Source organism: Apium graveolens, chromosome 6 (genome assembly GCF_009905375.1).
Source record: "Apium graveolens cultivar Ventura chromosome 6, ASM990537v1, whole genome shotgun sequence".
Lineage (NCBI taxonomy): Eukaryota > Viridiplantae > Streptophyta > Magnoliopsida > Apiales > Apiaceae > Apium > Apium graveolens.
In genome coordinates this window covers 222,250,810-222,264,871 of record NC_133652.1, presented here as the reverse complement: position 1 = coordinate 222,264,871, position 14,062 = coordinate 222,250,810, and positions in this window count along the sequence as shown.

Sequence of the window (14,062 nt, the reverse complement as noted above, 5' to 3'; positions counted from 1 at the left end):
TGCTCACAAATTGACTGGTCCTAATTATGCTGACTGGCTTCGAAACTTGAGAATTGTTCTCAGGATTGAGAAGCTGGAATACGTGATTGACTCACCTAAGCCTACTGAACCTGCTAGTGATGCACATAATGATGAACATGTTGTGTATCGTAAGTGGGTAGATGATGCAAATGTTGCTCAATGCATCATGCTAGCTTCCATGAACATTGAGCTACAGAAGCAACATGAGCATATGGATGCTCACACTATCCTCATGCATCTACAAGAGTTGTATGATGTGGCAGGGAGGACAGCTCGATATGAGATATCGAAGGAGCTGTTCGGTTGTAGGATGTTCGAGGGATCATCTGTGAATGACCATGTACTTAAGATGATCAATTTGATTGAACGTGTTGGACAACTTGGTTTTGCCATGGATGGGGAGCTGAGCCAAGACTTGGTCTTGTAATCGCTTCCGAGTTCGTTCTCGCAGTTTGTTGTGAACTTTCACATGAATAAGTTGGATGTCAGCCTGCCTGAACTCCACAACATGTTGAAGACTGCGGAATCGAATTTTCCCCCTAAGAAGAGTTCTGTTCTTCTAATTGGTGAAGGTTCCAATCCTAAGAAAAGGAAGAGGAACCCTTCCAAGAAGAAGAAAGTATGTGAGAAAATGCCGGTTCCACCAAAAGCTGAAGACCCCAAGAGCAAAGTTGTTTGCTTTCACTGTAACAAGGTGGGGCACTGGAAGAGGAACTGCAAGGTATACCTTGCAGAATTGAAGAAAAAGAAGGGTAGTGAGACTACCGCTTCTGATTCAGGTATGTTCATGATAGAAGTGAATATGCCATTAAATCAAATTTCTACTTGGGTATTAGATACCGCCTGTGGTTCTCATATCTGCAATTTGTTGCAGGGACTAAGGAGAAGTAGGACTCTTGAGGAAGAGGAGGTGATTCTACTGATGGGAAATGGAGCAAGAGTTGCTGCTGAAGATGTAGAATCATTTCATTTACATATGCCTACGGGCAAGACTATTGTTTTTTAAATAATTGTTATTTTGTTCCCTCGATTGTGAGGAATATTATTCCCATGTTAGACTTGGCTAGATTTTCATTTATTATTGAGAATAATGAATGTTCTATTCTTAGAGATAATATTCTTTATGGACGTGGTACTTTAAATAATGGTCTGTATAAATGTGACATAATTTACTTCAGATTGAACAAACTAATAAAAGAAAAAGGATGATGAAAATCTCACTTCATTGTGGCACTGCAGTCTCCATTTAGTAGACATGGAGAGAGGGCTGCAAATTTGCTAGGAATGGTACACACAGATGTATGTGGACCAATGTCTACGCAAGCCAGGGGTGGATTTTCATACTTCATTACTTTCATGGATAATAGATCTAGATTCGGATATGTGTTTGATGAAACACAAGTCTGAAGCCTTTGAAAAGTTCAAAGAGTACAAGTATGAAGTGGAGAAACAAACCAAACATAGTATTATAATTCTTCGATTAGATCGAGGTGGTGAATACTTGAATGGAGAGTTTCTGGATTATCTCAAAGTAAATGGTATAGTCCTCCAGTGGACGCCTCCAGTTTGGTATCTGAAAGGAGAAATCGAACTTTGTTAGACATAGTTCGGTCCATGATGAGCTATGCAAATCTTCCAGTATTTCTATGGGGTTATGCATTGGAAACCTCAGCATATTTACTGAATAAGGTGCCTTCCAAATCTGTTCCTCAAACTCCGTATGAGATATGGAAAGAAAGGAAACCGAGTCTTAAACATGTTAAGATTTGGGGATGTCCAGCTTATGTCAAGTAAGTTGACCGAGATAAGCTGGAATATCGATCCGTAAAATATAGTTTTGTGGGATATCCTAAAGAGACTTTAGGGTATTACTTTTACACCGATCATCGGATGTTTGTATCCAGACATGCTACCTTCTTGGAAAATGAGTTTATCCTTGAAGGAAACAGTGGGAGCAAAATTGAACTTGATGAAGTTTAAAAAGCACAAACTACTACGGATCAAGTGGAAACACCTGTTCTGACTGAACAACCTTCTGTGGAACAGCCCATTCGTAGGTCAGGGAGAGTGTCTCGCCAACCTGAGAGGTAATATGGCCTTGTCATTGAGAATGACAATGAGTTGTCGATCATTGATGATGACGACCCTGTGACCTATACTGAGGCTATGAGTAGTGTTGACTCAGAGAAATGGCATAGTGCCATGAAATCCGGAATGAAATCTATGTATACGAGATATAAAAGAATGATTATAGCAGATGGCCAGGTGAAGACCTTTAAGGCCAGGCTTTTGGGAAAAGGATTCAAACAAAGGCAATGGATTGACTTTGATGAAACCTTTTACCTGTAGCCCTGTTAAAATCAGTTCGGATTTTTCTTGTGATTGCTGCTTACTACGACTATGAGATCTGGCAATTAGCCAGATGGTTTTCTTTCCAAGAGAAATGAAAACCTAGTGTGTAAGCTGCTGCGAACCATATGTGGTTTAAAGCAAGCTTCTCGTAGATGGAACATCCGTTTTGATGAGACAATCAAAGAGTTTGATTTTATGAAAAACGTAGATGAACCATGTGTCTACAAAAGGGTTAGTGGGAGCGCGATAACATTTCTTGTGTTGTATTAAAATAGAGTTGACACACATAACAACATAGTAGACCCACTCACAAAGCTACTTTATGAAAGTCACTTTGATCGTCATAAAGACAAGATGGGTATTAGATACCAGAGTGATTGGCTTTAGTACAAGTGGGAGATTGAAAGGAATATGTCCTAAGTCCAATCATGTATTAGGATTTAGGAATAACTTTTTATGTAATCTGTTTTGATTTCATTGATATTAATAAAAGACTTGTTTTGTTTTTATTACGGGCTCTATCTATTTAAGTATTTAAATAAGATATACCATAGTTTAGAGTAAAGCTTTTATGGATTATGATGAGATCATAATAGTGAGACCTAAAAGATGATAACTCTAAACTTAAATAGTTCCTGGTCCTAGGATTACTAACTGGTAATTAATAATCCGTAAAGATCGGTACATACTATGCTTGCTTTATTATGAAGAATGTCTGTTCTCATAGACATTTGTGTGGTGACACTATAACTAGTATGTAGGTACTTATTATAGAATAAGTTCACTGAACATGACTCGCATAACTGAATAACTGATGGAGTTCACTCACGTGTCAGCAGTTGTTCACATAGTGATAGTTGTACAAGTATCCTTAGACTTGAGGTCATCATTGTAATAACCCCAATTTTTGAGAAATTTTGAAACCCTTATGAATAGTGTTTTTGCTGAACGAGAAAACTTTTCATGCCACGCTATGTAGGGGTTCTGTTATTGATCTTATGGGATATTATTAGTACTCTATGTGGTATATAAGTGTATGTAAAGATCGTCAGAATCCAATTCCGAACACTTTGATTTTTCCCGGAAATCCACAAGATACGGAGAGAATTGAGTATAAGGTAACAGGATAAAAAGGATTGAAATTAAAGGATTATAGGAGAGGATCATAAAAGGAATATAATATATTGAGAAAGGTTAAGGGAACCTAAGTAATAAGATCCCGGGTATGATCCCTCAAATGATAAACGAGAACGAAAGATAAGCGAACCGTAAAACAAATAAGTGACCAAGAGACAAGCTTGTACAAGAAGCCAGGGATTGTGACATCATCAAACCACAAGGTGTGGACAAGTGGGAGCATTATGACATGTGCAAGGTGACACAAGCATGACAAAGAAGGGAAGGAAGTGTGGTTGAATTATAACCACACAAAATCAAGGTTAATTAAGTCATTAACCAAAAACAACACAAAAATCAACCAACCAAGCAAATCATTTCATTTTCATCAAACAAAACACAAAAAAATCTCTTTCTTCCCAAGCTAGCTCTCGGCCCATTTCTTAAAATTTGAAGATCCAAGCTCCACCACTTACTATTTAGCAAGGTAATTATCTAAGCTTCCCCATGGATAGTTACATACTTCCTATAAGTTTAAGCTTCTAATTCCAAGCCAATCTTTTTCTATAAATCAAGGAAGAAGATGGTGAATAGTAACCTTCAAGAAATAACTTTAGTTTTCTTGAATTTTTATGAAAGATTAAGGTTATACAAGCAAGGATCAAGGTTCTTTAGGCATTCAAAGCTCTTGGGTTGTGTTAAAAAGCTTCAAGGAAGGTATAATCTCTTAACCAAGCTTTGTTATTGAATGTTAAGAGCATAATATGAGTATTTTAGTTCATGAGAGGCTTGATGGTTGTGTATGTAGAGATTAGTGAGTTTTGGGATGTTGTTGGATTGGTAAATGTTGTTGTTTTGATTAAAAGAACTTAAGTATGGTTAAAGTTAAGCTTAGGCATAAGTATGAATGTTAAACTTGAATTGGTTGGGGCTGTTATGATGTGGTTTGGATGGATGTTGGTTGTATGATTGATTTGAGGTTGAATTGTGATGGTGTTTGAATGGTTTAAATTTGGGAAATCGCGTAAACATAGCCGTCGTAACGTCCGATTTTCTTTAGACTGTTTTTGTGCATAACATTAGGACCCGAGAACCCCCTGCTAGATTATGACCATTGCCATGTCTAGATAGCTCGTGTTACAAGCTTCGTTTTGATATGTAGTTCGTTCGATTCCGATGCACGGTTTAGGAGAAACGACCGTTTCAAGTAACGGCGTTTCGCGAACGAAACATTTCCCCTCGCCTTACTTTGAAACATAGGTTAAAGACCAAAAAGGGTTAATTAATGTATGAAACAATTATGGTAAGAGTGTTAGGCAGTTGGTAAGACACTCGCGAAGGAATCGCCTTAAAATTCGTAATGGTTAATTTATTAAAAATGGTGGAGCCGAGGGTACTCGAGTGACTTAAGAAAATCAGTAAGCGCAAAACAAGCGTTAGAGTCTAAGTTAGTTAAAGTATAGATTTACAAGTGACTTTGGTTTAATTCCAACTTACTTGTTGTTTATAGGTTACCAGACTCGTCCCGAGCCATTCGTAACCCCCAGTCGCCCAGGCAAGTTTTCTACCCGTTATACTGTTGTTGTGATGAATATATGTATATGCATTATCTTGCGATAGATGCATGTTGGTTAATTAGCAAATGTTGCGATATATTGAAGCATGCTGATATGGTATATATATGCATGCCTGTTTCGTATTCTTGATTTATATATCTGTTGGTTCAAATGCTTATTCGTTGCATAATACCTATGCTAGAGATAAGCGGTATTTGCGTATACCCTTAGTATAGGGACCCAAAGGTGGAAATATTTTCTAAAACCGGGAGTCGAGGATCCCGAGTAGATTTTGTATATATGGATATATATATATACTTATATATATATATGGTCATAGTTTTCAAAACTATTAATCGAATAAGGTTTATTCGATTACTTTAACTTTATTTTATTATTGAATATTATTTCGAATATTATTCGAAGGCGTATGACTCCTTTATATTAAATGAATATTATTTTGAATATTCATTCGAGGACTTATGACTCCTTTTATTTTATTAATGAATATTATTTTAAATATTCATTCGAGGACTTATGACTCCTTTTATTTATTTATCTGAATATTATTTGAATATTCATTCGAGGGCTTATGACTCAGTTTATATTATTTAATGAATATTATTGAATATTTATTTGAGGATCTATGACTCCGATTATTTGCTGAGGTATATTCTTTATTTTATTAAAGAATAAGGTGTCAATAATCAAACTTATTTTCGATTATTCAAATAAAGATAGTACTTTCATATAAGTATATCTTTGGTTATTTAATACTCGTTTCAAGTATAAGTTTTAATACTTCTACTTCAATTATTTTTATAAAGATTATTCTTTATGGGAATATTATTTAAATAATAATATTCAGATATTCCTTTCATATTGGGACTGATTTATTTTATAAATCAGCATTACTCCAAACATTCTTAAAAATGTTTTCGAGTCTTCAAAATGAATTTAAAAAGGGTAGAGCGGATCCCAAAACTTGTTTTCAAATTCAAGATCTTCCATTTTAAGGGGACTTGAATACTCGCTCAAAAATCTAAGGGATCCGGCTCTATGGTGTATTTTATATTCGCAACAAGGTTGCAGTTTTGGTAAATGAATTGATTACTTACCCAACGTTCGGGAAGTAAGTCCATCTATTGAGTCGGCATAAGCAACATGGGCTCAGTGGGCGTCCATGATAGTGTAAGTGGCTCAGTGGGAGTCCATCAAATGCATAAGTGGCTGAGTGGCAGTCCAGCATAAGGTCCTAATGCGACCAGGGTGATGACCAGTGGGGAATTCGTCCATCTACTAGTAGAAAAGGTTACTTATTGGTATCTTTGTCTGATCAGCAAGATATCAGGTTTATGCCAAGGTTTTCTCCTTTCCAAATTCATTGGATATTGCAACTCTGTTTATAATTTTCATAACAGAGGTTTTCAAGGAGTGTATGAAATGTATATATATAGGTGTATATATATATCGGGATTTAATGAAGTATCTCGTAACTTCATTATTTATAATGATATTCAAAGATTGAATCTATTCAAATCTTGTCTTGTAGTCTCATCTATGTGATGAACTTTTGAACTGATTATAACTTGAACGGTGGTAGTTCAATTAATATTTGGAAAAGATATAAGTATATTGGGGTATCTTGTAACTTCATCTTTTAAACTTATATCTAGTATATGATTATCTTATGCATGACAAAGATTTTCAGAAAAACGTTGAGACAAGGTTAGATATATGAGATCACCTTGCAACGATATTTTTATACAGTTATAAACTGGAACTCTGTGTATATTATGCATGGAAGAGGACTTCCAAGATTTTGAAAAGTATATATATATATATATACTGAATATTTTGCGACTTCATCGCATTAAGATATCAACTTGGTTCATTTCTTTTGACCAAGACTTTCATGAGTACTAAGAGAAGGCTCATATACTATTAATCATTATACATATTATTTTGGTGGGCTTGCTGCTCACCCTTGCTTTCTTCTTTCATCATACAACAACAGATAGAAAGGATGAACAGGACCAAGCTCCCGATTTGCAAGCGATTAGGAGACGTTCCGCAGTTTTCTAGAAGCATTGATGCCGCCGTAGCTGAGGTAGGAACTACCAATAGGCTAGGCTTTCAACTTCTAATGTACCAGATTTATGTATAATTATGAATTGTATAATTTAATCGAACACAAAAGTATCAAAGTAGCCCGTAAGGATTGACTCAGTTGGTAAGAGATGGGATAACATATAAATAATATTATTTTTTTATAAATTTTAAATATATAAATAAAACAAGTTTAATTATTTCTTTTTTTGAAAGGAAGTTTAATTAATTATGTTTTATATTAGTGGAAATAAAAAATATATTTAATAAAAAGATATTTATTATAATATTATAACATTTTTATATTTATATCAATATTTTAAACTAAATAATTATAAAATAAAAATGAGTAATTATTATGAACATTACTTACATATAAAATAAAATTTATGACTAAAACATATCTTAATATATTAAAATTTTTATAAATTTAGTTAACAATAAAATCATTTTATTAGACTGTGACATCCCGTATTTTCAGAATTATTATTATTATTATTTGAACATATATATATGTGCTTTTATGATTTAGAAGGAATAAAATGGTGGATATTTTATTTCTGTTTGACGAGTTGGTGTTATTAAATGGTAAGGTGATAATTGTTAAGTGTTATATCGATCCTTGTTAATTTCTGAAAATATTTACTTTAATGTATTATTTTTAAAAGTAATCTGAAAGCCGATCTTATTGATATCGATAAATTGAAATTGTTTTGTAATATCCGGAAAATATCGTGCAATTATTTTTATCAATAAAGAATTATTATGTGATTATTATGGGAATTTTGGTGAATTATTCGATGATTGATATTTATATTTGGGTGTGTATATGTGATAAAGTGTAAGTAATTTTGATTTTTAATATGTCCAGAATAAAGTATAGATAATTATAGTATTTTTCTGGAAATTTTTGGATTGTTATATGATTTTATAAGGATTTATAGATTTAATAATTATTTTCTGAGTAATTATCAAACTATTTTATAAAGCCGGGAATCGTCCAACTTCAACTATTTTTGCGTTTTGACAACCCGGAACTCTTCGTAAAACTCATTCCTAACCTAATTTGATTATTCTGAGCATTTTTCGTGCTTTGACTTTTTCAATCTAGATTACTGTTTGATCTATGCGCGTCCCGACACAAAATTTTCAATACGATAATCATTTTGGTAAATTAATAAAACTCGTATTCTCGAGATAACGGGATATTTTTACATATTTTCTCATAAGGTGTTTTATAAGAAGCTCAGTTTTGATAATTATCAAAATCTGGTATTAAATTGTATCATTTTTATAGTTACTTAGCGGCTAAGTAATTTTTTTTGGATCCGATATATAAGTATAAATTCAGTATTAAATTTCAGAATGTTTCAAAAATCATGAAACTTATATTTTATTAGTATTTGAATATTTCGAGAATTTTAAAATTATTTCAGAAATTTTTCGGGTTATATTTACCAACTGCTCTACCACGCGCTGAAGAGAAGAATTGAACACTAATAGACAAACAAGAGTTGAATGGGCCCCCTACCCTATCCACGTTTGTTCGTTAAATCTTAAAATACGGATATGACGCGCGATTTATAAATATTTTAAAAATTATAAAAATTTTATTTTATTAGTTTTTAAATATTCCGAAAATTTTAGAAATATTTCCGTTTCATAAAATTTATTGGACGGGCCCCTATCGGGACGTCAAACCCCACAAAAACTGTATTTTTATTTTTATAAAATCGTGGGACTTCCAAATATTTATATAATGCATTTTTGAAATATTCATAATTTTTAAAAAAAAATAATATAAATTTTATGTTTATTTGATTAAATATTATTCCCCGCTAATTATTAATTTTGAGACTAATTGATTTGTTATTCCCTAACAATACAACAAGAATTACAGAAGGGGGATTGACTGTAATTCTGGCTCCTTTTGAGATTTATGAAAAATAGTTCTAACTCAATTTATATCTAACTGTTTGATTTGCAAAGTGCAGAATGAAGAGTTAAGTAAATCAAACACAAGGTAATAAAAACTTAGGTCTTTCAAACTTTCTGGTGGATTTGAATGTATCCACCAGATATATATATATATATATATATATATATATATATATATCGAGTGAGAACCTTGTGAAGCTTGAATAGCTCACAGTTGCTTACAAATATGAACAACTAAACTTACAGAGAAATGCTACAGGATTCAGCTTACAAATATTTCTCTGAGAATGTATTTGCTTAGTCTAGTTAGTTGTTCTACTTGCTACACTTGGTTTATATATCACCAAGTTTACATAGTAATAAGACAAGATAATAAAACAAAACCTATCAAGTCTTGAAAGGAATATGTCCTAAGTCCAATCATGTATTTGGATTTAGGAATAACTTTTTATGTAATATGTTTTGATTTCATTGATATTAATAAAAGACTTGTTTTATTTTTATTACGGGCTCTATCTATTTAAGTGTTTAAATAAGATATACCATAGTTTAGAGTAAAGCTTTTATGGATTATGATGAGATCATAATAGTGAGACCTAAAAGATGATAACTCTAAACTTAAATAGTTCCTGGTCATAGGATTACTAACTGGTATTTAATAATCCGTAAAGATCGGTACATACTATGCTTGCTTCATTATGAAGGATGTCTGTTCTCATAGACATTTGTGTGGTGACACTATAGCTAGTATGTAGGTGCTTATTATAGAATAAGTTCACTGAACATGACTCGCACAGCTGAACAACTGATGGAGTTCACTCACGTGTCAGCAGTTGTTCACATAGTGATAGTTGTACAAGTATCCTTAGACTTGAGGTCATCATAGTCATCCTGTGTACACTGAACTATGCTTTGGTTTAGTTCTTAGTCTCCAGGGACAATAATTAGGGCTTTACTGGGTATAGGAATTTGTACACGAAGATAGTGTATGATCAATAAAGGATCTACACCTTCCAGTGAAGGAAGAGAATGTTCAAGGCTGATCCACTTATGCTAAGTTCAGGAATCTCTGGCCAGAGTGAATGAAATTAGAAAGGAGTTTCTAATTTGCATAGAACTAAGCATAGTAAATGGTAAGCAAGTGATTAAATTAGATAGGCTTGACACAAGATCCATGCCTTGTATTTAATCAGGACATTGTAGGGTAGAAAGAGTTTATTGTACGGTAACTATTCACTGAATAAGTTCTTGGTATTTTAAGCAGTGAATTCGTATTATCCGGATAGTCGCGATATGCTGAGAAGTATCCCTCACGATGTAGAATAAATATGATTAATTAATTAATCATATTTAATAAATTAGAGAATTTATATAAATAATGATAAAATAGTTTTATTATTATTTATTTCTACTACCGGCTTAATATTGAACGTACAGGGTCACACCATAAAAAGAGAATGATTTAATGGTGGAGGAATTAATTAATAATGGCTGATAATTATTTATTTATGAAATAAATAATTAATTGGCAAATTTAATAATTGATTAAATGAGATTTAATTGATTATAAATTAATTAAGAAAAGTTCTTAATATTATTAATTAAGAATTTAATTTTTGGAAATTAAATCAAGAGAGAGAATTATTTCTAAAGTGTTTAGAAAAGGATTAATAATTAAAAGGTGTTTTAATTATTAATGAGAATAATAAATGGGTTAATAATAATAATATTTTATGGGAAAAATTTCAGCTGAAAATTTTGCCTATAAATATACTATTATAAACCCTATTTTTATTCTAATTCTAACCCAAAAGTTTTTAGAAAACCTAATTCTCTCCACCATCCTCCTCCTCCTTAATGTCGTTTCTTGGTGGATACCGGTGGAGTGCTTCACGTTTGAGGAGCAGCTGCTAAGGATCTCCGATCGTTGCTCTTGGATCGCTATTAAAGGTTAATAATCGATTCATATATTTTAATCACGATTTATATGCTTTTATTTGGATTTTATATGTGTAAAAGTATTTTACCATACCTCCGCTGCGATTAAAAATCCAACAATGGTATCAGAGCATAGGTTGTATGCATATAGATCTGTGATAAAAATTTCAGAATTTTATGTGCTTGTATGAATAAATTATGATTTTACAAGTTATATTATGGATTAATTTTGTCTGATGAGAAATCATTTCTCAGAATAATTTTGAATGTTGATCTGGGTTCTTCAAGTGTTGTAGATCGTCTCGGTATTTTTTTCATAATTTTATGATGTATAGATTTTTTATTATGAATTTTTGAAGTTGTATCATTAATAATTCGTAATTAGATAAGTATATATATATATATATTCAATTATGTATATATATTTGTGTTGTTTTTGTTGTACTGTTGAATGCATTAAAGTAAAGAAAGGTACAGAGAAGACAGACACGGCGATCGTGAAGAAGCTGTCAGGCGGCTGCTGCAGGCGCGTGTGGCGCGCGCGGGGGGGGGGGGGGGGGCGTGGGGGTATCGCGCATTCCGGGAATGCGTTACACCCTGTGGCGCATTCGCGGAATGCGTTACACCTTTTAATGGCTTAAAAGGGTTGTAACGCATCACCGGAATGCGTTACAGAGCTGTAACGCGTTCCTGTAATGCGTTACAGCCCATCTGTTATTTTTAAATTTGATTTTTTGGGAGTTTTCGTAACTCCGTTTTGGGCGTGCAATATATCGTTGGATTCGTTTTTTCCGAGACGGATCTAATGGAGTGATCAAATTTTAGTTTATATAAAAGTTTTGAACTGTTTATATTTCCGAAAGTGTTTTAAAGCTGTTTTTTTAACTGTTTTAACTGCTTTTAAATGCTTCATGTGATACATAGAGATGTATAATGCTTAGACCATATGCTAGATGATGTAACATGCCTACCTTCATGTTTATTCATGTTGATATATGTGTTATATGCTTAGTTTATCATGCGATGATAGATTTAGGTGAACTTAAATTAACATAAGGCGTTTGTTAGACAACCTAGTATAGTGAAATTGTTTCATAACCTAAATATAATATTATGAATACAATCATGAGATTCTTGTGTTTATGAAACACGTAATTGAATATGAATTTTCGATATGAGAGAAAGGATGATTCTGTCAACAACAGATTTCTATCTGTAAGAAAGGGTTATTAAGTGACGTCTCTTGACAATGCTCCACCCGATCTGGGAATCATCTGATTATTGATTTGAAATATTTAATTTAAAATAAAGAATCTCTTATAATATGATTATTATTGTAACGTAATATAATCCCTCTAAATTAAATAATATCAAGTAGTAATTGGCCAATGACACAACGGGCTTGTGTCGGTCATAGCCTTCCAACATGATAGAAAAATAGTTCTTATTTTTGAATCATGTCAGGTTCGTGCTACAGCCGAGGGCTTTGATTTCAAAATAAGAAATACTTGTCTATTAATAGAGATGTGTACATTGACTTAGAATTTAAAGGTCGGTACGTGCCACAGCCGTGGGCCGTTGGGGACTGATTCAATTGTACGGAATGTTGGGTTAGACTTGACTTAGAATATTGAGTTTGTCGTGCCACAGCCGTGACTCAATTATTCAAGAGGCTAAAGTTTGATTAGGGAATAACATAAGATGTAATTGACAAGAGTTGTCTGCCTATTGAACATTACATGGCGGTTCGTGCTACAGCCGGGGTTGTGTAATGGAATGTAGGATCCCTATTCCCACTAGCATTATGAATGCTTAATTTTTATGTAGGGGGTTGAATAAATTAGGTAAACTAGTGGGAGCCACTTATGAATAAAGACCCGATTCATATAGTGTTTTTTAAAATGAAATTGAATATTTGCTAAGTGTTGTTATGTGTTTATCATTAACAGATTTACTATATTATGTCTTCTGCACTATCACTCAAGAGCATACTAGATGCTCACAAATTAACTGGTCCTAATTATGCTGACTGGCTTCGAAACTTGAGAATTGTTCTCAGGATTGAGAAGCTGGAATACGTGATTGACTCACCTAAGCCTACTGAACCTGCTAGTGATGCACATAATGATGAACATGTTGTGTATCGTAAGTGGGTAGATGATGCAAATGTTGCTCAATGCATCATGCTAGCTTCCATGAACATTGAGCTACAGAAGCAACATGAGCATATGGATGCTCACACTATCCTCATGCATCTACAAGAGTTGTATGATGTGGCAGGGAGGACAGCTCGATATGAGATATCGAAGGAGCTGTTCGGTTGTAGGATGTCGAGGGATCATCTGTGAATGACCATGTACTTAAGATGATCAATTTGATTGAACGTGTTGGACAACTTGGTTTTGCCATGGATGGGGAGCTGAGCCAAGACTTGGTCTTGTAATCGCTTCCGAGTTCGTTCTCGCAGTTTGTTGTGAACTTTCACATGAATAAGTTGGATGTCAGCCTGCCTGAACTCCACAACATGTTGAAGACTGCGAATCGAATTTTCCCCCTAAGAAGAGTTCTGTTCTTCTAATTGGTGAAGGTTCCAATCCTAAGAAAAGGAAGAGGAACCCTTCCAAGAAGAAGAAAGTATGTGAGAAAATGCCGGTTCCACCAAAAGCTGAAGACCCCAAGAGCAAAGTTGTTTGCTTTCACTGTAACAAGGTGGGGCACTGGAAGAGGAACTGCAAGGTATACCTTGCAGAATTGAAGAAGAAGAAGGGTAGTGAGACTACCGCTTCTGATTCAGGTATGTTCATGATAGAAGTGAATATGCCATTAAATCAAATTTCTACTTGGGTATTAGATACCGCCTGTGGTTCTCATATCTGCAATTTGTTGCAGGGACTAAGGAGAAGTAGGACTCTTGAGGAAGAGGAGGTGATTCTACTGATGGGAAATGGAGCAAGAGTTGCTGCTGAAGATGTAGAATCATTTCATTTACATATGCCTACGGGCAAGACTATTGTTTTTTAAATAATTGTTAT